The sequence below is a fragment of the Pseudophryne corroboree genome, chromosome 7, assembly GCF_028390025.1.
Source record: "Pseudophryne corroboree isolate aPseCor3 chromosome 7, aPseCor3.hap2, whole genome shotgun sequence".
Classification (NCBI taxonomy): Eukaryota; Metazoa; Chordata; class Amphibia; order Anura; family Myobatrachidae; genus Pseudophryne; species Pseudophryne corroboree.
In genome coordinates this window covers 38,249,904-38,276,813 of record NC_086450.1, presented here as the reverse complement: position 1 = coordinate 38,276,813, position 26,910 = coordinate 38,249,904, and positions in this window count along the sequence as shown.

Genomic DNA, 26,910 nt, shown 5'->3' with positions numbered 1-26,910 from the left:
CTCACCATTGATTGACTTTTTGACGGTGTGCAGTGTGCCCAGGACCTACTCCAGTGCAAAGAGAACAGGCGGGGCCGGAGCTGACGTCACACACCCATCCTAAAAGCGCTTGGGAACGCCCAAGTTTTTCCTGACACACCCATAAAAGACCAGTCACCACCCCCAAACGCCCGCTTTCTGTCAATCAACTTGCGTACCCCTAGCGATCAAAAAAGACGCTAGATTTTTTTTCGCAGTTTGGCCTCGTGCGCGCGCACTGTGATCCGTACGCATGCGCGGTAGATCAGTAATTGGCTGCCTTGCGAATTCGCACAACAGCGATCAGGTCTGAGTACCAACCAATCAGCTCCTGTCATTTTTCAAACACAGCCTGTAACATGGCAGCAGCTGATTGGTTGGTATTTTCAAGTAATAATGAGGAGTGTGCAGATTGGTGTGACATTTCTGTGCAAGGCCCATTGTCACCAGACTACCTAGGGTACTGTCCCAAGTAGAGGCAGAACTGTTTCATGGGATATGTATGTATCTCATTCTGCAGAATTTCTCACATTTGGGAAGCGTTCCGTGTTCCCATCATTTTTGCTCCACCTTTTTATATCCCAACCACACGACACAGCAAGATGAGTGGGCACTGTCATCATCCCAGCACTATTTTATATATGAATTCTGTGGAACGTGGAAGAATTGTATTTCTGGAATTCCAACAATTTTTGGAAAAAATTTTGCAAAAAATTCTGATACGAGTCGAGTCACCTCTAGTCCCGGGTTGAGTTTGATTTGCCTGCGGTTGGGATGCTGGCATGAGAATACCGACCACGGCATCCTGATGATTGTAATTTTGACAGGGAATTGTATATATACTTATCTACCTCCCATGACCCCCTTCCCACAGCCTAACTCTAATCCTCAGCAGTGGTGCCTAAACCTAACCCCCCCCCCCCCCCCCACCTCCCTCCACAGCATAAACCTAACCCTCCCTTCCCTCAGCCTAGCCCTAACTCTCGCGGGGGGTGCCTACTCCTTAACCCCCCTCCCCCCGCTCCCTGCAGCCTAAACCTAACCCCACCTCTGCAGCCGAACCCTAACCCTCAGCAGTGGTGCCTAAACCTAACCCCCCATTCCCGCAGCCTAAACCTAACCCTCCCTCCCCGCAGCCTAACCCCAACACTCCAAGAGGGGGCCTATACGCAGCCTAAAACGAACCCCCTGGGGTCGCATTTTAACCCTAACCCTGTCCCAACAGCCTAAACCTAACCACCCGCCACCACCACGGCTTAGTTGTCCTGAGTCCCTCTGGTTTGTCATTCGGCATCATGGCTGTCGGGGATTCCGGCTCCGGGATGAGGAACCTATTCAGGATGCCAGGGTGTCAGCATTCCGAATAGTGCCGGGATCCTTACCAGATTCCCTAGTTCCTATGTATTCAGCCAGCAAAGAAGATCAGCATCAAACTGGGATAAAACCAATTTATATAGCGCCTGCTCAATTCTGCAGGTGGAGTTATTTTGAGACACATAGCAGGATACATTGCACAAGAGCATAGAGAAGTAGTTCCATAATGTATGTGCTTGTGCCCACTCACCAACAATTTACATGATTGTGGAAATTCATAAGGGAAGTCCTCATGTACATGAGCCATTGGGCTGCTGCCGAGCTGAATGTCAGAAGACCAGATCAGTGTCCAAATTTGCCAAACACAGACCTAGCATTTCAAAACCGTGTTGGGTCATTGGGCAACATAACTGCCATTGTCAATGGAGCCTTACCCCATAGAGTAGTCTGGTAAGAATATGGGGTCTATTCATGAAGCAGTGAAAAGTGTAGAGAAGTGAACCAGTGGAGAAGTTGCCCATGGCAACCAATCAGCACTGAAGTAACATTTATAATTCGCATACTATACAATTGTACGGAGCAGCTGATTGGTTGCCATGGGCAACTTCTCCACATGGTCACGTCTCCACTCTTTTCACTGATTCATGAAGAGACCCCAACGTCTTTTACATGTCTTGGTGTTTTGCCAGTGGTAGGCAGACTTATTTGCTAGAAGAGCTTAGCCTAGAAATGCTTGAAGATCTCTACCTCAGAATGCATTGAAGTACTAACGAAGAGGTGTCATTCCAGCTACATAGGAATTATCTGCCACATTTATTTTGAAAATGAAAACAAAATTCATAGGAGGTGTCTATATACAAAGTCTTCGAAGCATAGGTATCGAAACTTGGAGAGAGATAAAGTGGGAAAGAGATGAAGTACCAGCCAATCAGCTCCTGTCATATTTCAAACACAGCCTGTAACATGGCAGCTAGGAGCTTATTGACTGGTACTTTATCTCTCTCCAAGGGAAAGTAAATAAACCCCTTGGAGAGAGATAAAGTACCAGCCAGTTAGCTCCTAACTGCCATGTCACAGGCTGTGTTTGAAAAATTGCAGGAGCTGGTTGGCTGGTAATTTATCACTCGCCACTTTATCCCTCTCCAAGGATTAGTAAATAGACCCTTTTATCACATAGAGACCCATTTATCAATGAGTTTTAGCGACTTAGAACTTGTTACGTATGATAAATGGTGCTCCAGCCAATCAGCTCTTAATTATTATGTGTTATAAAAATGGCAGTTAGGAGCTGATTGGCTGGAGCACCATTTATCATACGCAACAAGTTTTAAATAGCTAAAACTCGCTGATAAATGGGCTCCTTAATTTGAATCCAAACCGCCTTTCTTTGATATTTTTAGAGCCTTTGCATGGTCCCATAATGACACTACTTTTACTGGAAACCCAAAGGGCCTAATTCAGAGTTGATCGCAGCAGCAAATTTGTTAGCAGTTGGGCAAAACCATGGGGGTCATTCCGAGTTTTAAACGTACGATCATTCACACTGACATGCAGGGGCACGCCCAGCACAGGGCTAGTCCGCCCCGCATGTCAGTGCCGCCCCCCCGCAAAAGTGCAAAGGCATCGCACAGCGGCGATGCCTTTTCACTTTAAGAGTAGCTCCCGACCAGCGCAGCTTTAGCGTGCTGGCGGGGAGCTACTAGTCGCTCCCTGGCCCGCAGCGGCTGCGTGTGATGTCACGCAGCTGCCACGGCCTGCACCCCAACGGTCCCTAAACGGCGGCTTAACGCAGCCGTCTAGCCCCCACCTGCCCAGCGACCGCCTCTGCCTCAGAGGCGATCGCTAGGCAACAACGGCTGGCATGCGCAGTTCCGACCCAATCGCTGTGCTGCGAGAAACTGCAGCGAGCGATCGGGTCGGAATGACCCCCCCATGTGCACTGCAGGGGGGGCAGATATAACATGTGCAGAGAGAGTAGATTTGGGTGGGGTGTGTTCAAACTGAAATCTAAATTGCAGTGTAAAAATAAAGCAGCCAGTATTTACCCTGCACAGAAACAATATAACCCACCTAAATCTAACTCTCTCTGCAAATGTTACATCTGCCCCCCCTGCACTGCACATGGGGGGTCATTCCAACCCGATCGCAGCGTGCTTTCGTTCGCACAGCTGCGACCGGGTCACTACTGCGCATGTGCAGGGGCTGTAATGCGCACGCACGTTGTTGTCTGGCGACAGCCGTCGGCGTGCAACGACGCTGACGGAGGAAAAAGCGATCGCAAGAAGATTGACTGCAGAAAGACGTTCCGGGGCGTTAACTGACCGTTGGACACCGTTTTCAGGGGGGGGGGGGGGGGAGTGGTAAGAAAAACGCAGGCGAATGGTGGATGTCTGACATCAAAGCCGAGCTCATCATCACTGGACCCGTCGCACAGGGTAAGTACGTCCAGGGCTGGTCTTGTTTTGCAGGAAACTTTTTTAGCACAGTAGAGTTGCACAAGCGATCGCAGCCCTGCTATGCTAAAATACACTCCCCCATAGGCGAAGATTAGTTGATCGCACCAGCAGCAAAAAGTTGCTTGGTGCGATCAACTCGGATTGAGGGCCCTGGTTTTGCCCAACTGCTAACAAATTTGCTGCTGCGATCAAATCTGAATTACCCCCAAAGTTGTTAAAATCCTTTATGCACACCATAAGTAGAGGTTTCCGAGCTGCCTAGGGAAACGCACTGCGATGGACACTTCATGTCACCTGGAATGTCCTCACTGTCAGACGGATGCAACATTTAGAAGCTGATTAATCAGAGTTTGCACCTTGCAGGTAGAGGAATAAACCCTCAGGCGGCCAAGCAGCAAGCTGTGGACCCCAGCTAGTACACAGACGCCCTGAGCTGGCTGTGGGAGATGGAGTAATCACCTCTGCAGGGAGCTAATGCTTTCTGACAGCTGCCGGCCTGATAGACGGGAAACTTGCGACTGGATGCAATATTGATAAGCCGCAATGTTACATCGGAATCTCAGATCTGCCCGTTTCCCTGGAAAAATGTATGGAAAAACTAAACACGGGGTTGTGAATAATGTAACCGGAGAGGAGGCTCCATCCTGATAAGTTCCGAGCTTACTGTCAATTTAGGATGATTTTCATATCAGTTAATTACTGGCCATTAATTATTTGTAATGAGCTATATGCAAATCTGCGATTCTTCTGCTGCTAGGTGAACACGTGTGTTACTAATAATTATTAATATTACTACTACTATATTAATGTTAGCAATAATTATTTTTGCATTACAAAGGGGGAGACATATCAAGCGTTGGAGAAAAAGTGGAGAATTTGGCCAATGCAACGACCAGTTTCTTACTGTAATTTATCTTGCACAGTCTTTGAAGTGACATGGGCCCTCATTCCGAGTCGTTCGCTCTGTATTTTTCATCGCATCGCAGTGAAATTCCGCTTAGTGCGCATGCGCAATATTCGCACTGCGACTGCGCCAAGTATCTTTGCTATGAAGAAAGTATTTTTACTCACGGCTTTCTCATCGCTCCGGCGAACGTAATGTGATTGACAGGAAATGGGTGTTACTGGGCGGAAACACGGCGTTTTATGGGCGTGTGGCTGAAAACGCTACCGTTTCCGGAAAAAACGCAGGAGTGGCCGGAGAAACGGGGGAGTGGTTGGGCGAACGCTGGGTGTGTTTGTGACGTCAAACCAGGAACGACAAGCACTGAACTGATCGCACAGGCAGAGTAAGTCTGGAGCTACTCTAAAACTGCTAAGTAGTTTGTGATCGCAATATTGCGAATACATCGGTCGCAATTTTAAGATGCTAAGATACACTCCCAGTAGGCGGCGGCTTAGCGTGTGTAACTCTGCTAAATATCGCCTTGCGACCGATCAACTCGGAATGAGGGCCATAATCCGAATGGTTGCTTTGGCCAATTTCTCAGTTTATCTCCAAGGCTTGAAATACAGTTATCTCACCTATATTAATTTATGAGGATGCATTAGCGGGGGGGGGGGGGGGAATTCCAAGTTGATCGCAGCAGTAATTTTTTTTAGCAGTTGGGCAAAACCATGTGCACTGCAGGGGGGGCAGATATAACGTGCAGAGTGTGCAGAGAGAGTTAGATTTGGGTGGGTTATTTTGTTTCTGTGCAGGGTAAATACTGGCTGCTTTATTTTTACACTGCAAATTAGATTGCAGATTGAACACACCCCACCCAAATCTAACTCTCCCTGCAGTGCACATGGTTTTGCCCAACTGCTAACAAATTTCCTGCTGCTATCAACTTAGAATTTTCCCCCTTGTCCTAACGGGACTCTGGCCACAGAAGGGTGCCCAAGTTGCCTAATTTGCAGGGAAAAAGATCCAAAATGCGATTAACCCCTGATGTACCTGATGTTACTATTAAACATTTATTTATATGACAGTATATTCCATTGCGCTTTACAGCATATATATATAATATATGTGTGTATATATACATTGTACATTGTAGCGTACACACTCACTGTTGCCATATCACTTTCGGCGGTGCTCCATAAAGGCTAACGAGCCACTCAATATAGGTAGACAAAGGTATAGGCACTCACCACAAATTAATCATTTCAGGCTTTTTATTGTAACTCACAAATATTTCATCATGTAGAGCTGTCACTGTCAACGTTTCGGTCCCTGCTGGACCTTTGTCAAGACCAACAATACCAGTTTATGCAGTCATCCTGGAGCCCATATCCCAGATCTGCACCAAGTTGCCTTATATACCATCAAGTGCGCAGTAAGACACACCCACAGGAAGTCCATGCTGACTCAGTCAAAATCCTTAATATAACCTTCTATTTATACCGTTTTATTCATACTATCTCAACAAAGCATGGCAATATCAATAGGAACCCAATTGCTATATCAGCAAACAGTAAAAAACATCACAAACTGTTCTAAGCGCTTAATAACGCCAGACCGGAAGTATTATGCGTTCCACGGCCAGTGGAACGCACGCCGAGCGTCAGCGGCAGAAGTGACATGTTTCCACTTCCTCCGCGCCCAAATACTATATCCTTGGAATGCAGGAACTAGCTTGCGCTCCACAGCAGTCTGGATCCATACACACGAGCCCTCATTCCGAGTTGTTCACTTGCTAGCTGCTTTTAGCAGCATTGCACACACTAAGCCGCCGCCTACTGGGAGTGTATCTTTGCTTAGCAGAAGTGCGAACGAAAGATTAGCAGAATTGCAAATAGAAATTTTTTAGCAGTTTCTGAGTAGCTCAAGACTTACTCCTACATTGCGATCAGTTCAGTCAGTTTCGTTCCTGGTTTGATGTCACAAACACACCCAGCGTTCGCCCAGACACTCCCCCGTTTCTCCAGACACTCCCGCGTTTTTCCCTGAAACGCCAGCGTTTTTTCGCACACTCCCAGAAAACGGCCAGTTTCCGCCCAGAAACACCCACTTCCTGTCAATCACACTCCGATCACTGGAACGATGAAAAATCCTCGTTAGGCCGTGAGTAAAATACCTAACTTTTGTGTAAAATAACTAAGCGCATGCGCTCTGCGAACCTTGCGCATGCTCAGTAAGCGACTGATCACAGTATAGCGAAAATCGGCAACGAGCGAACAACTCGGAATGACCCCCATGGAACACAGGAAGTGCCTGACCTGCGTTCCACTGCGGTTCATAAAGGATTAAAGCTACAATGGACTAGCAGCATATATACTTAATAAGCCCAATACTTAAACATAATCCATAAGGTAATGTCAATAAATGGTCCTTTATCTCTCTGGGCACTGGAGGCACACAGGCACCATGGTGTATTTACACCAACATATAAAAACATCACAAGACAATACAAACACACATATAGTACTTTTTTTTTAAAAACCGCATCAGAAAATCTGGTGCGAAATAGTATCAAAAAATATCAAAAAATTATTTTTGTCAAACAAAATCATCATACTGACAAAATACCTCTAGTAATCATCCGTAGCAATACTATTGCAAAAAAAATATTATATGGATTACATTCGTTAGGCCACGTGGTACAACCGTATGAAGTTCGTAGATCCATTTGGCCTCACATTGTCTAAGCATCTTCTCCCGATCACCACCACGGGTTGGTTTAGGCACGTGATCGATGATCATACATCTCAGGCTTGATATGGCATGGCCCTCTTTGGCAAAATGTTTCGCCACAGGTTTGTCCGATGTTTTAGTAGAAAGTGCAGCTCTTATTAAAGTGCGATGATCCGCCATACGATCACGAAAATTACGAGTGGTCATGCCGACATATCAATAGCCGCATGGACAAATGATGAAATAGATTACATGATCCATTCTGCAATGCAACCTATGTCTAATTTTGATCTTCACTCCACTGTGTGGATGTGTAAAACTATCCCCGGCCATCATGGACCTACAGGTGGTACAGTCTGGACACCTATAACACCCAGTCCTCGTCTTTGGCATCTAGGTCTCAGTGGAATTGGAGGGCTGCAGGGTAGGTCTCATCACGAATTGATTTTTGTAGACAACCCATAATATACTGTGTGTGTGTGTGTGTGTGTGTGTGTGTGTGTGTGTGTGTGTGTGTATGTATATATATATATATAACTTTAGACTGGGACACTCATACTTTACACAGGTTCTGGGGCTGGGTGACTTTAAGACTGCATTTCACCTGGTTTCAATCAGCCAGAGACACTGTGTAATTCATGAGTGCCCCGGTTTAAAGAGATAGGGGTCTATTCACAGGGCCGGTTCTAGTTTTTTTTGCGGCTCAGGTGGGAAATAGGGGCATGGCTTCATACAGGGGGCGTGGTCAGTGAAATGCTGTGCGGTGCGCGATGACGTCATCGCGCACCGCACAGTAAAGGTCCTCTCCACGAAGGGAAACTAGACACTACGTGTCTAGTTTCCTTGACAGCGAGGGGCAGCGGGACAGAGCGGGCAGCGGGGGGCACAGCAGCAGCGGATCTTGGCATGGTGCGGCGCCCTCCAGAAGGTGGCGCTCCGGGCAAAAGTCCTGCTTGCCCGTGGCAAGATCCGCTACTGTCTATTCATGAAGCAGTGATAAAAAGAGTGGAGAAGTGAGTCTGCAGAGAAGTTGCCCATGACAACCAATCAGCTGCTATGTATGATTTTATAGAATGCATTTTATAAATGTTACCTCAACACTGCTTGGTTGCCATGGGCAACTTCTCCACTGGCTCATATCTCCACACTTATCACTGCTTCATGAATAAACCCCATAGTATGGTAAGCCTATATACCATTCCTCCCAACTCTACATTTTCTGTAAGATGGACTCCTGCGCGCCTGTCATTGAAAAGGGGGCATAGCCACAGAAAAGGGGAGTGTCTTCTGAGAAAGGACGATGGCCTCACGGCAGTGCCGCGATCGCGAGCCACGGCCCAAATTCTCATCACTATAGGGGCATGGCCAGCGCTTAGTGAACTGCTGGCATGCCCCCAGTCCCTCTGTCTCCGTTAATAGATGCTATGTGCGCATGCGCACAGCGTCTATTCACCCTCTGCAGCAAGAGCAAGAGCCTCCCAACTGCCCCCCGCCTCCCCACCGCAGGTCACTGCTGCCCGAGGGTGGGACAGCGGGACCAGGGCTTAAAGTGGTCCTGTAGAGGTGGTGTAACTCATTTGTCCCACCATCTACCCCCCCCCCCCTTCCCTTCCCCCTTCCCTTCCCGGAGCCAGGGACAGTTCTAGGGGTTTTGGCAGCCCCTGCAAGCTATAAATTAGTGCCCTACTTCCCATACTTTATAAAGGGACATTGATCTCACAAAGAAGCAGCGTGGTCACATAATAGTGCCCCCAATTCAAATTACACCACTCAGTAGCACAATCCTATTCACATTACACCGCATGTAGTGCCCTTGATACATATTACACCACAAAGTAATTCAGGTTACGTCACTCAGTAGTGCCCTTTATTCACATTGCACTACACAATGGTACCCTCTCTACATATTAGGCCACACAGCAGTGCCCCTTCTATACAATGCCTACAGTAGTGCCCCTTATACACAATTCCCACAGAAATAGTGCCCCTTACACATAATGCCCACAGTTGTAGTGCCCCTTACACATAATGACCACAGCAGTAGTGCCACTTATAAACAAAATGCCCACTGTAGTAGTGCCGCTTATATACAGAATGGCCACAATACTAGTGCCCCTTATACATAATGACCACAGTAGTGCCCCTTATACACATCTCTGCCACTGTCACTCCAGCAGCTCACTGCCTGTGTCCCTCCTGCAGTTCCATGCCCTGTATCCCTCCAGCAGCTTCCACACCTCTCTTGTCCTTCCAGCCCCCTCTCATCTTGTCTTTAAGATGCACAGAGCCTCCTCTTCACTTCAGCAGCGGTGACAGCATGATATCACATACGCTGTGCCAGAAAAGGAAGCCACTGGGACCTGAGGAGGAAATTAATATTGTCCAACAGACACGGCGTGTATGAGTACCAGGAGGGGTGAGGTGGCTGCAGAAGGTGAGGTGGCTGCAGTCCTGGAGAAGGACCATTGAGCCACCAGGACCTGAGGAAGGGGGAGGTGGCTGCAGCTCATCAGTAGCACTAGCACTGCCTGCATCATCTATTGATATAGGTGATAGGTCAGGTTTTTCTGTTGGATTTACTGTGCAGAGCAATGGAGGTGGTGGAACTAGTTCCCCCCTACCATTACAGGTTGTGGAACGGAGTTCCACCTCGTTCTCCCCCCACTTTAACCCCTGAACGGGACAGTCCCCAAAAAACGGGACTGTCCCACGAAAATCAGGACAGTTGGGAGGTATGTATATACTGCTAATATACATGCTTACCTACTTTCTGGTTGCCTCCTCTGGTAAGAGGCAGCCAGGTCGATTCAGCAGGTGGTGTGGAATTGGTGTGTGTGGGCGGTTCAGGGGCGTGGTGACGCAATTACTCCGACCCTGCCTTGCAATGCACTGATTACCGGTATGTAAAGCAGGGGGCAGGGCTATGATGATGCGATTAAGCATGGATCATGTCATTGTCCCGCCCCTTTGTTGTCTATCACAGGGCGTGCAGGCGAATTTGGGAAGGTGGTGGTGGTGGGGGGGATGGGTTAGCAGGCACTTGTTTTCTTTTCCGGGGGGTCGGGAGAGCTACCCGATTTCCAGGAGCCTCCCGCCAATTCCGGGACAGTAGGAAAGTATGCATATATATTGCTAACTAGTGTTCAAGCACCAAACACAACACAATTCAATGCTATATAATATCTATAATGCTGTTTATGTCCTTTTAAAAAAAAAAAAAATCTTGTTTTTCTTTCAGTAAACTCAACAGAAAGCCCAAATCTAGGCTTCAAATTCTATTGCAAACGCGCAAGTCGGCAAGTCAATTCACACCTGCGCATAATGAGAACGACCGGCCCAACCAACCAGTAAGTTAACTCTTATTATTAACATTATTACCTCAGGCCTTCATCACTGCGGCGGGGCGGCTGTTCCTGTAATACAGTATGCCTGAGATAAATGTCAGCAATAGGTCACGTTATTTTATTTTATGGGAGGTAATATTAATAAATAGCCTCTCCAGTCTGACAGAGAAAGAGTTTTGAATACATCAGTGCAGGCGTATTTTTCGAGCGGCTCTCCAGCCGCTGTAGGACTGCAAGTCTCAGCCTGACCTGGAAGACTCTGGAGACAGCTGCAGAGCCAGATAGTAACGAGGAGGTGAGGGTGTGCGAGCCGCGGCCACTACTATGTAAAGTATCTGATCTGATAACCTGTGTAATCCCCACAGGAAATATCACTGTCATTCTATTGCAATCGTTCTTGTGTCCCATATACCCACTGAGCCTTTGTTTTTCTTTCATACCAAGGCAATGTTTTGTCCATATCGCTTACAGGCCCGGATTTACATCGTAGGCAGTGTAGATGGCCTGACTCATTCTGTTACTATCAGCAGCCAATATCCAACATCTCAGATGCACTCAGCCTGGCAGGGAAACGGCATGTACTCTGATTAAATTAGAATCTAGAACACAAATGGGATTTAGAAGACAGCTGCCCCACTAACCTATGTTTAAAATGCGGCCATGATGTACGTTAAGGACACACTAGGAGTCATCATGTATGACGGCTGATGCACAGGTAATTACCAAAGTGCAGCCGAAGGCCAAAGCAATACGTTCTATTTTGAAAATAGACCTCAATTTTGCAATGTTCTGTGAAACCATTTTCCTATGTACTGTATATGGCAGCAGTGGTTAGCAGTGGCTGCTCCAGAGATGGGGCTTCAGCTCAATCCAAAATTCAAAGAGGGGAGCCACAGCAACTGCCACTCCAAACGCTGCCAAACATCGCCGGCCGAGACTCACTGGCAGTTGGTGTGGTTCCCCTATTTGAATCATGGGCTGCGCTGCCTGCAGCCCCACCTCTGGTGGTTAGCAATACTACATCACAGCTCTGTGGCTTCAGTTCCCAGTCATGTACTGCCTGCGTGGAGTTTGTATGTTCTCATCATGTTTTACACTGGTATTTTGGTTTCCTCCCACACTCCAAAAACTCCTAAATGCAGTCTAAAATATTTATAAAATTACAGCATTGGATTAGTTAATATGCAGCTTTAATTCGAATTTAACTTTAAAAATTAACATTTGCACCTACTTTTGTAGAAATAAAGTATCGGAACTAGTGATGAGCGAGTTCGGTTCCTCGGGATCCGAACCCCCCCGAACTTCACCCATTTTACACGGTTCCGAGGCAGTCTAGAATCTTCCCGCCTTGCTCGGTTAACCAGAACGCCCCCCAACGTCATCATCCCGCTGTCGGATTCTCGCGAGATTCGTATTCTATATAAGGAGCCGCGCATCGCCGCCATTGTCACTCGTGCATTGGAGATGATAGCGAGAGGACGTGGCTGCGTTCTCTCAGTTTCTGTGTTCAGTGTGCTGCAAATATCTGTGCTCAGTGTGCTGCAAATACCTGTGCTCAGTGTGCTGCAAATATCTGTGCTCAGTGTGCTGAAAATATCTACGTTCCCTGCCTGAAAAACGCTCCATATCTGTGCTGCATTGTAGTATATAGTAGGAGAACAGTGCAGACTTTTGCTGTGACCACCAGTATATATATAGCAGTACGGTACAGTAGTCCACTGCTCTACCTCTGTGTCGTCAAGTATACTATGCATCCATACCTGTGCTGCATTTTAGTTGTGCGCAGTATATAGTAGGAGGACAGTGCAGAATTTTGCTGTGACCACCAGTATATATATAGCAGTACGGTACAGTAGTCCACTGCTCTACCTCTGTGTCGTCAAGTATACTATGCATCCATACCTGTGCTGCATTTTAGTTGTACGCAGTATATAGTAGGAGGACAGTGCAAAATTTTGCTGACCACCAGTATATATATAGCAGTACGGTACAGTAGTCCACTGCTCTACCTCTATGTCGTCAAGTATACTATGCATCCATACCCGTGCTGCATTTTAGTTGTGCGCAGTATATAGTAGGAGGACAGTGCAGAATTTTGCTGTGACCACCAGTATATATATATAAAAGTACGGTACAGTAGTCCACTGCTCTACCTCTGTGTCGTCAAGTATACTATGCATCCATACCTGTGCTGCATTTTAGTTGTGCGCAGTATATAGTAGGAGGACAGTGCAGAATTTTGCTGTGACCACCAGTATATATATAGCAGTACGGTACAGTAGTCCACTGCTCTACCTCTGTGTCGTCAAGTATACTATGCATCCATACCTGTGCTGCATTTTAGTTGTGCGCAGTATATAGTAGGAGGACAGTGCAGAATTTTGCTGTGACCACCAGTATATATATAGCAGTACGGTACAGTAGTCCACTGCTCTACCTCTGTGTCGTCATGTATACTATGCATCAATACCTGTACTGCATTTTAGTTGTGCGCAGTATATAGTAGGACAGTGCAGAATTTTGCTGTGACCACCAGTATATATATAGCAGTACGGTACAGTAGTCCACTGCTCTACCTCTGTGTCGTCAAGTATACTATGCATCCATACCTGTGCTGCATTTTAGTTGTGCACAGTATATAGTAGAAGGACAGTGCAGAATTTTGCTGTGACCACCAGTATATATATAGCAGTACGGTACAGTAGTCTGTTGCTCTACCTGGCCTATGTTCATGGCTAGTGGTTCAGATTAACATGAGGATGGAAGCACTCATCCTCTCGCTAGAAAACTGCAGTGCCACTCCTAGATGGGCCAGGTGTTTGTGTCGGCCACTTGGGTCGCTTAGCTTAGCCATCCAGCGACCTTGGTGCACCTCATTTTTTCTTTGCATCATGTGCTGTTTGGGGACTATTTTTTAAATCGGCCATCCTGTCTGACACTTCAGTGCCACTCCTAGATGGGCCAGGTGTTTGTGTCGGCCACTTGGGCCGTTTAGCTTAGTCATCCAGCGACCTCGGTGCAAATTTTAGGACTAAACATAATATTGTGAGGTGTGAGGTGTTCAGAATAGACTGGAAATGAGTGGAAATTATGGTTATTGAGGTTAGTAATACTATGGGATCAAAATGACCCACAAATTCTATGATTTAAGCTGTTTTTGAGGTGCTTTTGTAAAAAAACACCCGAATCCAAAACACACCCGAATCCGACAAAAAATTTTCAGGGAGGTTTTGCCAAAACGCGTCCGAATCCAAAACACGGTCGCGGAACCGAATCCAAAACCAAAACACAAAACCCGAAAAATTTCCGGTGCACATCACTAATCGCAACCAGTCATTCATGTAGGATAAGGGTTTCACAGATATACCTTTCAGTCTCAATCAGACCCACGAAGCTCCAAAAAGACTAGATTTTCCACGCTTGACAGCGTGAACTGACGCCATCTGAAGATGGCGCTGATTCCTGCTCCTTCCTATAGGACGGAGGTCCGGGTTGCGAAAAAGGATTCTTTCAGACCCCTCTGTCCCCGTTTGGATCCTTCCACTGGATGGCATGAACCCAAGGAAGAAGCAGTGATAGGAATCACGGGGACAGATTGTCTTCGGATCAACACAATGCGCAATCTGAGTCGCGGGGACATGGTGCGCCAAGATGGGCAGTTTGGCGCTAGTACATCTGTAAAGTTGCTTCTCTTCAAAGCCCTGAGGTATTTAATCAAATGTATTATCCTGCGATTTGCAGGCACAGGTGCAATTTTACCGATATAGCCGATAGCTTTAAAACGGTAATTAGTTTTAAGGCAAAACCAGGTTGTTTTTGCCTTAGTAGTGTTGCCTTATAGGTAATTGTCTGCACTTAGTATAATATTAGGGCAATGGATATTGTCTGAATCAAAATATAATTCATTATAAATAGGCGATGTTACCATAGTGGACAGTATACTGGATATATATAGTAAGGAATAGATATGAAATAAGTTTGAATGTATGAGGTAATGTTTAGCTGATTTAAGAGATTAGGTTTGTGTATGTGTTTATATATTTAACTGTATATTTGTGTTTTACTGCAAGATGGTAAAACATAGTGTAGGGAACAGGTTTATTCTGCTCTAGTCATAAATAAGGCCAGAGAGGTTACAGTAAGATCAAGAGTCATTGTAGAGAAAAGGTATTAGGCCATAAATGATAATAGGTATGTGACAGAGCTCTGTTGGTCATTGGAATTCACAGGTGTGCTTACAGTAGATCAGAATCTACTGGTTTGTCTATTGTCCAGTGAAGGTTAAAAGCTAGGGAGCATCAATTAACTACTATGAAAAGAGATCACATCCATTGATAAAACATTGTGTAACCGACCCCAGGAAAACTTGTCAATACAACAGAACTTTGGATGAAAAGACATTCCAGATTTTACAATACTATACTTGCTTAAGGCAGTGTGGACACCACACTTTTATGACACCATGCCTCCGTGAACAGGACACGACAGCCCAGTTCAATGTTTGTTTTATTACACCTTGGAATCTGACAAACCTATAATTACCTATTCCATTGGAAACTATGAGAATATGATAGTTTGAATTGGTAAAATATGAGATAAAAGGACCAGACTTGTAGTTAGGAGTTAGTAAGGAGAGGAGGGAGAAGGAAGGAGGAGAAGGACAGAAGGAAGGAAGTCAGTCAGGAGGAGAAGTCATGGAGAACATGCAGAAGGAATGATTTTTGGGATGGCAATCTTTAACTTGCAAGTATAAATATGATAATAATTGAAACTGTTTGTGAAACTTATGTCATGTTGTTTTATGTTATGTAACGAAGGAAACATAGCATAGCTTAATATAATTATAATTAGTATATATATCACTACTGTGTATATCTTATTCTGTACGATTTGATCTGCCTGTAAATAAAGAATCATATAAAAAGAGCGGTAATATTCAAGCTTGAACTCTCTTTAAGGAATCTTAACTTAATAACTTCATAAGTCATATGTATAAGGACTGCATATATGTATCAGCCAATTAATTTGTAAGCCTGACATAATATATTTGCAGATATATATGATAACGCATATTAATTTAAATATATCCATATATTAATAACCATATATGTTATATTGAATATTAATATTCATAAATAAGATTCCATAAAGCAATATTGGCGACCACGAATTGGACTTGTTATTACTGAATCTGATTATCTGATTTATAATATTTATGAGGAGTAGCAAATGCTATAAGCTGGCTACCAAATCTACAGAATCACGGTGGGGATGTATCTATGAAAATTTATTACCATTGTGTAATGTCAATTTTGTATTCTGTATAACCTAGGATAAATGTGTTAGTGCAATATACGTTATTTTAACTAACATAATATCTATTAGGAAGCAGCACCAATGGCTGTAAGCCTGCTGGCAAAGTACAAGATCACAGTGGAATAGGTTACAAATGAGAATAAAGAATTTAAAGGCCTAGAATAGAAAATGTGCACAGTGGAAAAGAGTATTTCCAAATAAATGTATAAATGTACCAGGTATTAGAGTTTAACCTTAAGACACCGGTCAATCTTAAGGAGAGGATACCTTCAGTACTAAAAACAAAGAATATATAAATTTAGCATTGAAATGTTAAAAATGCAAAAGTTTTCTGTAGCATTTAGAAAAATGCGCAGAACTGCGGCTCTAGAAGCCAAACAGAAATGTAAAGAAGAATCAGGTTCACGTCTTCGTAAGGCGTGCCTGACCATTAATGCAAAAATGCATTCGTTATTTAAGTCCCTTAAACAGAAAAATAAACAGAAAAAGTTTGGGGCAGAAGCGAAAAGCCTGACAGTTTGTAATCAAATTGTCAAGATCTCTGATGAAGAGATAACATCCAGCAAGCAAGCTGAGATAGAAACACCAAACAGGAATAGTGTTGAGGTATGTGAAACTCTGTACACAGAGTCTACAGGAGTCAGAAATGACTTAATCAGTCAAGATCCTAAAATTAAGGAAAGTTACATGTTGCAGGACTGCATCAATGTGCAGCGCATGGAGTCTGCTATGGTCACACAGACCACCAGCAGAACAGCCTCTGTGGTAAAGGAAGAAAGTAGCAATGTGCCGGATGTGTCTATCATCAGACAGCACATTAATGTAAAGGAGGTAGCAGCAATAGGAGATGTCCCCTATACTGTGTCTAGTAAGGGGGAAGATCATTGTAACTCAGATTATGAGTATTCTGCTGAATACACTCTCAGAGTTCCCAATGTAAATGAAGAATTTGTTATGCCCTTAGGCAAAGGTGAATTGTCAGCAGATTTAAACACTGATAGCAGCAGTACAGTGCACACAGGGGTGGGGAAGTTCCCCATGGTGAAAACTCCCATGGCAACCAGAGTTGCAAACCTTGAAATGTATTCACCTGGAAACATGTTTAAAGGGAAAATCCATGAAATTAATTCAGGAATGCATGTTTACAAACAAAGTTCCCAAACTTATGTAACCCCCACAGAGCACTCAGAGACTTCTAGTGATGGTGCAAATGTTTGCATGCTCTCAGAGAGACCACATGCAGAGTGTCATTCTGCAAACCACACACCAATTAACAATGACAAAAAGGATCACCAGGATGAAAATGTTTTTATGCCCTGGTGCCATAACCATTTTATTACAGGTGTGGAAAGACAGAAAGCCCTGGGACCTGCAATACATATTTGGCAAAGTTTAACAAGTTTCTCTCCCCACAAAAGTAGGTTTTTTCAGAAGCTCCAAGATTCTTCCAAACTAAGGAGCCACACCAAGCAGCAAACGCTATGGTTAAAGACAGTCTGGGACCAGGCTGCATCACAAGGGAGTATGGTCACAAGTGAATACGGTAGTATCATTCCTTTACTTGTTAGATCCAATGAAGCCATTGTTTGCTTTGATGTTCAAACAGCCACAGTTTCCAAATTAAACCTGCATCATATCTGCAGCGACAATTGTGCTGTCATTGACACACAATGTGACAGGAAAGATTGGCACAGGCCAGAAACAATTGTTTGTTTGTTATTCAATCGTTAAAAGACACATTTGTAAATTCTGTACCTGATAACATGCAGCAGATAGGACAGAATGCATAGCAAGCTATGTTAAATCACTGTATAAATATCTGTGATAGTCATTGTATGTATTTTTGTTTGATTCATAGTAATCCTGGCAACCTGTATACAGAATGGTGCAAGACTCCAAAAAGACTCCAATTTACAAGGGAAAAGGTCTTCATTAACCCTTTCATCGCTGCTATCCAGCAAAATCTACATAGCATCCCTAAAGACTGATATATGGACAAATCCTCAAGGAGTTTTCCAGTTTCACAAGAAAGGGGAAGGTTTTCATTAACCCTTTCATCACAAGTAATCATTACTTGTCTTTCAAACTACATGTACACTCCCACAACAGTGTACAGCACATCTCATCACTGTGATTATACAGAACTGTCTCATCCCTTCATATACCTTAATCACATATATGTAAACATTTGTCTGAGATATATTTTATATCATTGCATATATACCTTGTAAATATTTTATGTTTTTTTTATATATTACACAATAGATACTACCTATGCTTCCTTCGTAAAAGCTTCAAAAGTAATTAAATATCTAATACAGGATGGTATACCACGTTATAACAAATTGGGCCGAGATTATTAAGTGGGATGAATAATTCTCTTAATAAAGACTGTCACAAGTCTAAGATAATTATTTGTAGCATAACAGGGTCACTGTATATGCACATGGCTGCATATAAAATAATATTGGATGGAATTAGATATATTTAAAGCCATTCCTAAATGATATTTAATATCTGTTTGAAGCAAAATTATATTCATTTATTGTATTGATAGGATGTTACTATATACACATCAAAAGCATTTTAAATAATTATTAGTCAAAATATAGGTAGGATAGAAAACGCCTTTATATGGGTTAAACTGGTATAAGTTTATGTAAGATTGAGATGTATAAATAGGTACAAGGTAGAATAAGGAGATTTAAGACTGCATGGTAATTTATTCAGTGAGGAAATACAGAACAGAGTAGGTGTACTACTCACAGCCATTTGTGGTACTATTGCCCGAAGACAATTAAGACCTACTATTAACAAGCAAGGAAAGAAAGAAAGAAAAAAAAAAAAAAAAAAAAAGACTGTTTCATATATGCCTGTTCTATTCAAAATCACAACCTGTTTGTGCAAAAGCAATATGGACACTGGTCACAACTGCGGCATTGGATAAACGCAAAGGAAACAGAACTGCTAAAGACTGTATAAAGACTATTACTATTACTGAGGGTCGTCACAAGTACTGAATGTTCAAGACACAGCACTCGACGTACACAGCCCTCTGCCTCAAACAGCGAAATGGCAAGCAAAGGAGCAGCTGCTACGAAGAATTCTACTTCTAGTAATGGTGCAAATGTTGCAAACGCAAGGCCATAATGCAAACGCAAGGCATCTCCAATTGCAAGCAAACCACGCAGATGACAGTCTTATCCCAGTAAATTGCTACATACAAGAACAGCAAAAATGTCCAAACGTACTGATCCAGATACAGAAAAAAGGTCTACAATTGGGCTATGGTATTCCAAATGTCTGTAGAAATTAGTTTTCCTCATGAATACTGAATAAAAACCTCAGTTTTGTCTGCTTTAGTTAAAAAGTAGAATAAGGTTAGGTAAGCTAAGAATTTTTAGAGATTTTTAAAATCATAATGGTTATTATTATTACACTTATGGTATATATTATGGTTACAACGAAAGTTATGTTTGAAGGAATATTTTGAAATGTATTTGGAAGCAATTACGCTAGTTTAATGTGTGGCCAATCAAAAGAATTTCTCATGGCCACAAGGGGGCGACTGTTGCCTTATAGGTAATTGTCTGCACTTAGTATAATATTAGGGCAATGGATATTGTCTGAATCAAAATATAATTCATTATAAATAGGCGATGTTACCATAGTGGACAGTATACTGGATATATATAGTAAGGAATAGATATGAAATAAGTTTGAATGTATGAGGTAATGTTTAGCTGATTTAAGAGATTAGGTTTGTGTATGTGTTTATATATTTAACTGTATATTTGTGTTTTACTGCAAGATGGTAAAACATAGTGTAGGGAACAGGTTTATTCTGCTCTAGTCATAAATAAGGCCAGAGAGGTTACAGTAAGATCAAGAGTCATTGTAGAGAAAAGGTATTAGGCCATAAATGATAATAGGTATGTGACAGAGCTCTGTTGGTCATTGGAATTCACAGGTGTGCTTACAGTAGATCAGAATCTACTGGTTTGTCTATTGTCCAGTGAAGGTTAAAAGCTAGGGAGCATCAATTAACTACTATGAAAAGAGATCACATCCATTGATAAAACATTGTGTAACCGACCCCAGGAAAACTTGTCAATACAACAGAACTTTGGATGAAAAGACATTCCAGATTTTACAATACTATACTTGCTTAAGGCAGTGTGGACACCACACTTTTATGACACCATGCCTCCGTGAACAGGACACGACAGCCCAGTTCAATGTTTGTTTTATTACACCTTGGAATCTGACAAACCTATAATTACCTATTCCATTGGAAACTATGAGAATATGATAGTTTGAATTGGTAAAATATGAGATAAAAGGACCAGACTTGTAGTTAGGAGTTAGTAAGGAGAGGAGGGAGAAGGAAGGAGGAGAAGGACAGAAGGAAGGAAGTCAGTCAGGAGGAGAAGTCATGGAGAACATGCAGAAGGAATGATTCTTGGGATGGCAATCTTTAACTTGCAAGTATAAATATGATAATAATTGAAACTGTTTGTGAAACTTATGTCATGTTGTTTTATGTTATGTAACGAAGGAAACATAGCATAGCTTAATATAATTATAATTAGTATATATATCACTACTGTGTATATCTTATTCTGTACGATTTGATCTGCCTGTAAATAAAGAATCATATAAAAAGAGCGGTAATATTCAAGCTTGAACTCTCTTTAAGGAATCTTAACTTCATAATTTCATAAGTCATATATATATAAGGACTGCATATATTTATCAGCCAATTAATTTGTAAGCCTGACATAATATATTTGCAGATATATATGATAACGCATATTAATTTAAATATATCCATATATTAATAACCATATATGTTATATTGAATATTAATATTCATAAATAAGATTCCATAAAGCAATAGTAGTAATTGCTGCTTTAAATCTAAATCAAGCGCCTATAGAGACGAAATCGCTGCGGTGCCCACAAATCACAGACTATTACATTTGGGGGCTAATTGAGACTGTATCGTTGCAGCGGCTGCAATCGCAGTCTGAATTTTTTTGTGGAGTGCGCCCCGGGAGCCCAGTGAGATGCTAAAAGCATCTCTGGGCTGCGATCGCCTCTGCCTGATTGACAGGCAGAGGCGGTCGCAGGGCGGAAGGGGGCGTGCCAACGGCGTTGGCGGGGCGCGGTCTGGACAAAGGAGGCGGAGCACATCTACGATCAACTCTGAATTACCCCCCTTGGGCCAATATGCGGATCTAGTAAAGCATTATAATATAGGCCCTCATTCCGAGTTGTTCGCTCGCAAGCTGCTTTTAGCAGCATTGCACACGCTAAGCCGCCGCCTACTGGGAGTGAATCTTAGCTTAGCAAAATTGCGAACGAAAGATTCTCAAAATTGCGAATAGAAATTTCTAAGCAGTTTCTGAGTAGCTCGACACTTACTCTGCCACTGCGATCAGTTCAGTCAGTTTCGTTCCTGGTTTGACGTCACAAACACACCCAGCGTTCGCCCAGACACTCCCCCGTTTCTCCAGCCACTCCCGCGTTTTTCCCAGAAACGGCAGCGTTTTTTCACACACTCCCATAAAATGGCCAGTTTCCGCCCAGAAACACCCACTTCCTGTCAATCACACAACGATCACCAGAACGAAGAAAAAACCTTGTAATATGAGTAAAATACCAAACTTCTTAGCAAATTTACTTGGCGCAGTCGCAGTGCGAACATTGCACATGCGCAGTTTGCGGAAAATCGCTGCGATGCGAAGAAAATTACCGAGCGAACAACTCGGAATGAGGGCCATAATGCTGCCAATAAATGACACTGCATTGAATGTGAATGTTACAGGAAAGAGTGAGGCTTCTCCAATCGATATTTAAAGGTTTTGAAACTTAAAAAGTGTCTAATACACAATAATTTCATACTTATGGGCATATTTACAATCGGCATCTCAGAAACAGATGTGATGAATACAACCAAATCTGAAATGTGATAATTGAATACATCGCATGGATGTATCATTAATCGCATGCAGGAAGAGAGCTTTGTCCCTGTGAATCCACTTGCCGCAAATCTCAGGGTATTTTGGGCAGGTTGTATTAACATACATCACCGCCCCTCGCCGCCCACCGCAGCGATGCTAACATATGCAATGCGATGACAGAGGCCCCCCACGATACCTGTCAGATGGTTTGCAGGAGGGTCTCTGTGAGGTCCGTCACCTCCCAGCCCCGGGAGGTGATGTGTGCTGGGAGTCCCCGGCTCCACCTCCTCCCCCTGCAGCCGGAAGGACATATGGCTGTGCTGCGGGGGAGAAGGAGCTGGGGGATCGTGCAGCGGCACCTGGACACTGGTGAGGGGAAGGAAGGGAAGGGGGGTCGGCGGGTGCAGCGCTGGGCGGCAGGTGCGGCGCTGGGTGCGAAAGAAGCCCGTAGGCTTCTATAGGGTATCACCATAAAAAGATGGCAAAGCACTTGGCGGCGAGAAAAAAAAGGGGTTTGTACATATGAAAATGCGGTAAAACCCCCTTAAAATTGGGTTTTTACCGCATTTTCCCTTTAGTACATCCCGCTCTTTGTGTGAAAAAAACCCTGAGATTGTATCTGCACATACACCGCCACTGGGTACTCCCCGCACCCCCCTTCGCAAACTCTCCCCCTCCAATTACACTTACCTGTTTATTTTTTATTTTTTTTATTTTTTTTTGGGGGGGGGGGCAATGTATGGGAAATGCGATATGGAAATACGAATTGCCTTTTAGTACATTTTGGTGATACTAACATTATTTCACACCCTTTTCATATTATTTTAGTAAAAATACTGTAATTTTGATAAATATGCCTGATAGGAAGAAAATGTGACCATGCATGGTATGAAGATCTTGGAGAGGATGATATTAGAAAGTTATTGATGGGGCGCAGAGGTCAGGACAATATTTATGGATGAGCCGACAGATGTAGTCAGGACAAACATTCTGGAGGTATTTGTAGCCTAGCGTGACCAGTTTAAATTTATTTTGGAAGTTAAAGAAACCCAAAGTAAGGTTTAGATGGGGACAGTAGGATTAAGTTATCATAACCACAAAAACGAACGTTTTTGGAGGTTTGCCTAGTGATTTTGAAATCTGCAGATTTACTAAGGCAATACTGCCTTAGAAGATTCCTCTAAACAGATCTCCATCACGATTCTGTTTTTGTACATGTGAAGAATAGGAACAAGCATTAACCAATAGAAACCTCCAAATTTATCAAACGGCTGTTTTGCAGAAAACCGCTGCCAAAACCACCAACAATTATGAGGTGGCTGAGACAGGCAAGACTGCTAAGGAAAAACATGGGGTTTGAGCTCTGGCCAATCAGAAGAAGAGGAACCGCATTACGCTTATAATGAGGGCAGCCATTACGTACTGAATAAGGCGATAAATAACATGAATAATTATCCTACGGGGGTAATATTATTTTATTATTATAAATTTATAGCGTCAAAATTAATGTTTAATTTTATTAAGGGAACAATATTATTTATGAATTATATTAAAGGGGCAATATTCATTCATTGATTATTGCTGTTAGAAAATGTTTTTATGACGGGGTAACATTTATTACTTTATGATGTGGCCACCATTTATGTAGCCATTAAATACGTAATGTTGCCTCCGCAAAAAAAAATTATACCCATTATCAATAAATTAATATTGTCCATTTCATAATATTGCTCTTTAGAAATTCATGTGGCCAGAAATATATTATTAAAATATTATTGCCCCCTTAATGGAATTATCAATGTTACCTGCCTCCTTATACAATACATAACAATTGCCCTAGTTATAAGTGCATTGTGATTCCCCACCTTATGACTGGGCAGATTTATGGCAGTTTTGTGGCATTTGGAACAATCCGCCAGGGATTTGGCCATTTATAAACCTTTGGACGTGGCTGGTGGTTTGTGAATGACTGCCCAATAGTAAATCCAGGGGTTTGGAAGGGTAAAAATTGCAGAGGATGTGGGGTGGTTTCCAAATCCCAGCAAAACTGACATTTACCTCCAAACTTCTTTTAAGCTATAATCGGGACCCTGCTGCAAGCCAGAGGCAGGTGTGCTCAAAAAGGGGGCATTTCCTCGTGTCAGGGGTGTGTGGCTTCATGGGAAATGCGCTAATCGTGAGCCACACCCAGTGTGCCCAAAAAGGGGGCATTTCCTTGTGTCAGGGGTGTGTGGCTTCATGGGAAATGCGCTAATCGTGAGCCACACCCAGTGTGCCCAAAAAGGGGGCATTTCCTTGTGTCAGGGGTGTGTGGCTTCATGGGAAATGCGCTAATCGTGAGCCACACCCAGTGTGCCCAAAAAGGGGGCATTTCCTTGTGTCAGGGGTGTGTGGCTTCATGGGAAATGCTCTAATTGAGAGCCACACCCAGTGTGCCCAAAAAGGGGGCATTTCCTTGTGTCAGGGCTGTGTGGCTTCATGAGAAATGCTGTAATGGTGAGCGAGCCACACCCAGTTTTTTGTCACTTTGGGGGCATGCCCAGCGTTCTGGGAGCTGCTGACTATGCCCCCAGTCCCTCTATCTACACAGAGCAACTCTTTGGTATACAGTGTATAGAACAAGGTTGGAGGTAGAGTGTTTTGCGCACACACCGCAGTAAGGCCAACCAATACATCTTATTTATGGTGGAAGCCACAACAAAGATTCAACAGAGTAAACATCTGAATGGAAAGGTGGGAGGCTCTGACAGGGACGTAACTAAGGTTGTGCGACTGGTACCGCGGCACAAAGCGCACGGCTCTAAGGGTGGCACACTTCTGGCTAGCATTGTACCTGCTATGACACCCTGCAGCCAAGATCTCTGCTGCAGTGCCACCAGAGCACCCTTGAGATGTTCCAGATAACCAGACAGGAAGCTGAGCGGAGCTTCCTCAGGGCTGAACTTACCGGTGCCTCCGCCCCCTCTGCGCGGCATAATGATGTGTGCACTATGTCATAATATCGGGCACTTAGGGGGTGGGTCGGCACAGGGAGCATTTGAGTCCTATTCTGGAACTTGGGTTTTGATGTAAAACTCAAGCAATGGAAGACATATCCATATTAAACAATGGGGTAAATAAAGATGGGAGTTCTATTTGAGCTGGGATGTTGCATAGCAACCAATCAGATTCTAATTCTCGTTTATCTAGCACCTTCTAGAAGATAATTCCTAGAATTTGATTGGTTGCTATGGGCAACATCCCATTTTAAATAGAAATGTCATCTTAATAAATTTACCCCAATGTATGTATTTAACATTATTCTATTTTAATTGTTTTGCTAATTATTTTGTTTTGCTAAATGTTTATGTAACTCTAACGCCACTTTGGCGTCTAAGACCTATCTTCATTTCTCTCTCTGAATCACGCTTCCTTCTGAGTTGGGTGAAACTTCCCCCTTCTCCTGCGAACTAAGATATTATCATAATTTACTCCCATCAACTCATCTTAAATTGGTTGTGAATTCCAGTAAATTCCCTAATGAGCCCAGCTGAAAGGATCCGATCCCTGACAGATCTTTTCTTCCCAAAGAATGATTATCAGTAGCATGCTCTTAATTTTAAATTACAGTCATTATTACAGTTGGATTAATACTGAAAGTTGGTTTTGATTTAGTTATAGGGCAATGGAACAGCGCGGATTTCTGCTTGACGGCTACAGTCTGACATTTCTGCTTTCTGCGCTATAATAGAATTGGCCTATTCAGGGTAGAGGAGACAAATTAGCTCTATTTGAACTCATTAGCTGCTTCTGCTAATTCCTAAATATCTCTTACAAATAATTTATTAGTGCGCAAAGAGGAATATAATAACTGGTAATTTTATGTATTACAGTAATGAACGTACTTTAAACATCACTTATTTTCAATACACAGCATCGTTTGCTTTTGTTCGAGTGAAGTAGGAACGGTACACCCTAATAAATTATTTAGGAAACATAAACTTCCACTGTGTACAGAAACGGCGCAATATGTTTTATTGAATCATTTCCTTTTTTTTTTAGATTGAATTGTGCACGCTCTTTTTTTATGTCTTGTATACGTTTTTCACTACAGATGAACCTATCCCGCAGTTAGGTGATTTATGACCTGTGACTATTTCATTGGAAAATTAATTGGGCAGTTAATTGACAGTAAAACAAATCCACAACAGACTGCTGGATCAGCTTAATTGAAAGACCATTAATAGGTCAGTTTGTGGGAGCGATTAAGGTAACCGAGTGCACCGAGCTCTCCGCCTTGGGGGGGACACTTGGCTTTGGGCTCTTAATATCAAATTTTAGAAAAAAAAAGTATGCAAACATTTTTGAAGGACTATTCACCTCTTTTTCTCTTTTCTTGATTTTTGTAGACAACCCATAATATTGTGTGTGTGTGTGTGTGTGTGTGTGTGTGTGTGTGTGTGTGTGTGTGTATGTGTGTGTGTGTGTGTGTATGTATAGATAGATAGATAGATAGATAGATAGATAGATAGATAGATAGATAGATAGATAGATAGATAGATAGATAGATATCTACACCGGGTGATTCAAAATAAGCAGTACACACTTTTGTTTCAAAAACTGTGCAGGAAATGGGAATACTGAATACTCCAGTAAGGTATGGGTGAGATGGCTATCTTTTATGGTATATACCGAACATGGGTGCCATCTTTAAATCGGCCATCTTGAATCTAAATCAGTTTTCCCATTTCCTGCACAGTTTTGGGTGTACTGCGACTTTGACAAGGGTGTACTGTGACTTTTGAATCACCCTGTATATACTGGATCTGGTTAGAATTCCGGCAATCTGGATCCCGGCAGTCAGAATACAGACACTGCAATGCGACACCGGTATCCCA